Genomic DNA, 5,364 nt, shown 5'->3' with positions numbered 1-5,364 from the left:
TCGTCCTTCGGCATTACGGCTCGTCATTATCTATTTAATTATAAATCAGAAATGTAAAATAAAAATAAAAAATTTGAATATCATATTTATTTATTTATTTTAGTATTTATTATTAATATAAAATAAAGATTTGTCCAGTTTTCAAATTAATTTTTATAGAAAAATAAAAAGAATCCAACCATTTTTAAATATAAAATAACTTTTGATTTTCATAAAATTCTTATATATATATATATATATATATATATATATATATATCACGTTTTAAATAAAAAAATATAATGGTTTTTAAATATAAATTTATAATTATAATATAAAGATACTTCTATCATTACACTTTTATCTTAAAATAGAGTAAAAAATTTAAAATTATTTCTTGTTTAGAATAAAAAAAATATATTAAATTACTTTTTTAGCCTTAAAATGAGTGAAAAAAAAGAAGACATAATTGTCTTTGTTTCCACTCTTACCTATAACTGTTAATAATGGAAATTATCTGGACAATTTTACCTTAAACCATTTCCTAAATTTCAATTTGTTTTCATTTCTTAAAGTACATAATCTTTTAAATTGTGATAAATTTTAAAAATAATTAAAAGATATTTTATATGAAATTCTGCGGAAGAATTTTGAATTATGATAAAATGTCATTGATTTTTTATTATTTTATTTTCTAAATTTTATTACTTAATATATAAATTAATATAGTAGTGAAAATCAGTTAATTTACCTAAATTACTTAATATCTAAATTTATATATTTTATTAATTAAAATTATTTGACTTAATCTTCCTAAAGTTTCTTATTTAAGTAATCAAAGATTAAATATATGACTTAATTTGATAATTTAAATTTTATTAATTAAAATTATGATACAACTTATAAGTTAAGTCCACTTTTAAATAAATAAAAAATTAAATCAATACATATTATGGAGTACCCTTTTTTTGTGGTGGGGTGGTGAATTTATGAAGAACCATTTAAATAACAACAACTTGACATTGATAAAAAAAAAAATCATAATATTCAATCGAAACAATAAACTTGTAAACATCATCATATACTTGGCATCATCTAATATATTTTTTAAAAACTAATTTAATAAATGTTTGTGGAATATTTTAACATTTTTTTAATCATAATCATCATTTTTTTATTTCCATAAATAAATTAGCATTCCATATTTAATTTGATGTGGTATTTGAATATGATTATTTTTTATTTAAATTAATTTTTTTTAAAACTACTTCTCTAATTTAATTATTTTTCTAATTAAATAAATGTCACATTAAATTAGTTATAAATTATTAATTTATTTAAGAAATTAATATTTATTTATTTTTGATAAAACCAAGTCATGAGAGTTAATTTTATTTTGGATAAGCAAAATGGGTTATAAGAAACAACATGGTGTAATTTAAAAATAAATGTGAATATAAATTTTAATACATAAAAGAAATCAATATACGACGACATCATAACATACAATTATCTCCAACATTTTTCGTTTAGTTTCTTTTTGGATTGAGCTCCAATGCAAGACTAAGCAATATGAGTACGATCTCTAGCAAACAAGCTTGTTTCTTTTGAGTCCCTTCATTGATGATTTGCTAATAAACAAACATAAAATCAAAACAAAAAAACATAATTTAATTACTCCAAATAAATAAAATTGTTTTAATAGAGATCAAGAGAATCCAAAAATAATATAAAAAATGTATTCCTTTGGTGGAAGTATGGCGATGCCTACCATGCTTAGATGTGTGCAACCAAGTCCTAGAACCACCTTATCAAGATTTTTCTTTTTAATGGAAAGTATAACGCAAAATGACAACAACATAAAATAATAAAAAGATATAGAAACAAGGGAATGAATTCATGTTATGGAAACCGGCAACACGATTTCAATCCTCGAGTTGTATTCGTTCGATGATAAATTTTTCTTTTTTTTTTTCCACATGAAATGTAAAGTAGAAGATGAGAAGTATTTTAATCTAACTTATTTTTCAAAACATGGTTTTGAAGAGACTGGAAATCAAGTTAGTAATAAAGTTCAAACAGATGAGAAATGTGAAAAAAGAATGTTAGAGTGAGAGTTAATTGAGATGTGCAGTATATTTATAGAAGGAAAAAAAAGGTAAAAGTGATGAAAGAATAAAAAAAAAACTTGAGTCAATTAAGGAATCAATTAAAAAGGCAATTAATTGTATTATAAATTTTTGTTACTTTTAAATGTAATTTAAATATTAAATTTTAGATTTCAGTTACTTTTTTTTATGCTATTAAAAATAGCTATTCATCCGTTACATTTTTTTGGGATATATCAATTACATTATATATCAATTATTTTTAACGTAATCAGAAGTTATCATTTATTTTTAAAATATATTACCTTTTTAAGAGAAAATAAATTATCTTAACAATTTATATTCATGTTAATTACGTTTAAAATGGTAATGCAATTACATTTAAGAATTAAGTAAATTAATTATAAATTTATTATAATTACATAATAAATGAATATTTCAATCAAATCATTTTTTTAAAATGTTACATGTAATTTTTTTATTTCAAAATAATTTATTTTATAAAATTCCTGAGAAAGCCACGTGTCAATTTTCCTTTTTGACTATATATATATATATATATATATATATATATATATATATATATATATATTAAGAGTGATGATTATCTCTCATTAACCGACTTCACAATAAATTAAGAATACTAGAGTAAATTAGAAATCAATACATTTGTAAGTGGTTAGTTTCTTGCAATTATGAAAAAATACTACCATTTGTTTCTTAAGTATAATAACAAATATGGTAATATATAATTTTTAATATTTTAAAATAATATTAATTATATATTTAAAAGATGGCTAACAATTATTTTAAAATTAACTTTTCTTTTATCAATTTTAACTCGTAAGAGTTTTGGAAAAAAAACACTAATTAGTTCTTTCATTATTTGTCATGATTAAATATCTATATTTATATGCTTAAAAGCGAAACCTCATGAAGCAAACATAAAAGTTTTTGGATCTATAAAAGAAATGTATTTGAATTTACTTGTCTTATAGTTACTCTTAAAACTACTATTTTTATAAGAAAAAAAAAATTACATTTTAGACTTGTGACTTTTAGCTAAAAAAAAATTACATTTTACTTGTATTATACATGGATATAATGGAATATTTTCTTGACTTCCAAAAATCCATAATGATAAAAATGAACCATTATCGAAATTGATTAACCCTAGTATGATTATATTTGTGCAATACATGAATATAATTATGAATTAACATTATATAAATATTATTTAATAGATCACATAATACTTTAAATTAATATAATTTTTATACTTTTAAATTAAATATTAAAAATAAAATAAAAAAATGAAAGATGTTCTGATATAAAAAGAAATTTAAAATTCATTCATATAAAAGTTGTTTACATTATATTTAAATATAAATATCTAAGAGACTTTTGACATAAAAAACCAATGATTATAAAAAAAAATATCCAAATGAATTTGTTCTAGTATGGTTATAATATGATTATCCGTACGACAGATGAATATAAATATGGATTAGAATAACATAAATAGAATATGTAATTATTTAAAAATATTTTTTATACTTTCAAATTAAAAAATAAAGGATGTTTTGATATAAAATTAAATTTAAACATCACTAATATAAAAAAAGTTGTATAATATAAATATAAATATCTAAGAGTCGGTCGTCAAGTCAAACCATTGGCTCTGATACCAATTGTTGTGCAACCAAGTGGAGAACCATTGGCTCTGATATCAATTGTTGTGCAACCAAGTGGAGAATCATTGGCTCTGATATCAATTGTTGTGCAACCAAGTGGGGGTAAACACTGAAGAGATTTACATCAATTATTGTGAAAGACTTCTTAAAATACCAAGGGAGCATTTGTTTCACAAAATTAACTTGCATTTCGAGAATCACTTTCCTAAGAATATTATAGATAGGAATGCTATTCCTTGACATATATAAAAATATGTTTGCTTAACGTTTAGATTTATTTATCGATTTGGTTCCCAAATTATTTTAAATAGTTCAATTTGATCCCAAGTTTTTAAAAAAGTTCAATTTGGTCCCAGGTTTTTAAAAATGAATCAATTTGGTTTCAAATTATTATTTTTTAATCACCGTGACGTTGATGAAGAGTATTCACTAATCACTCATACCTTGTTTAAGAAGATCGAGTTCAAGATTACTCGGACCAATGACTTAATGGTTTCAAATTGATTTTAAATAGTTCAGTTTGAGGATCACTTGGATCAATGATTCACTATTAAGAATTTAAGGATCAAATTGTTTTATTTTTAAGAACTTGAAGACCTAATTAAACCTTTTAAAAATTTGAGGAACAAATTGATTCATTTTTAAGAACATGATGATCAAATCAAACCTTTTTAAAATTTGGGGACCAAATTAAATCATTTAAAATAATTTGATGACCATATTAATAATTAAGCCTAACTTTTAACATTCTTAGGACTATTTTTAAAGTTTTAAAATAATAAATAATAAATAAAAATAAATCTGAAAGTTATAGTGAAGTTAGAAAATAACTTCCCACATTCTCATAGGACTACACCTTTTTCACCCATTAGCATGGGAATAAAAGCTTTGTAGACATCGGAATACAACTTATTTTTAAAACTTTCTAACAAAAATAAGAATAAACATTCTCACCTTCATGTTCCCATAAATGCGTGATGATTTCTTAAAACAAACGTCGGCCCCAATAAATATATATATATATATATATATATATATATATATATATATATATATATATATATATTATATGGTTTACTATTACGTCGTTGTATAAATATGTTTTTCACCCTTTTTAATATAGTATTTTAGTAATTGACTTTTAGTCTTTAAAAATACTTTTTTGTTTTAATGAATTTGATAAAAATAAGTTCGCTAAATTGTAACTTTGGTTCTCCTATAATTTCAAATCCACAATTTTAGTCTCTTTATTTTTAAATTAAGACATTTTATCAAGAAACAATTTTTGTTCATTCCAATTAGTTGATCCTTATATGGTGTCTTAGTGTTTAGTAGGAGTTGAACTTATGATCTCTTATATTCAAAGATAAGGTAATAAACTATAAGACACTCACTCTTTTTAGTTAGTTTTATAAACATTGTTTTTTTTTTTTTTATATATATATCATTAGTCAAGAGTTACTATATTTTTAAAATTATAAAAATTTAATAAATTTTAAAAAACATTTAGTAAATAAATATTTTAAATTTTGTTTTATATCATTTTATATATTTTTTATTTTGAATAATTTACGTATTTTATT

This window comes from Glycine max, chromosome 18, assembly GCF_000004515.6.
Source record: "Glycine max cultivar Williams 82 chromosome 18, Glycine_max_v4.0, whole genome shotgun sequence".
Lineage (NCBI taxonomy): Eukaryota > Viridiplantae > Streptophyta > Magnoliopsida > Fabales > Fabaceae > Glycine > Glycine max.
Note: the sequence above shows the minus strand (reverse complement) of the source record.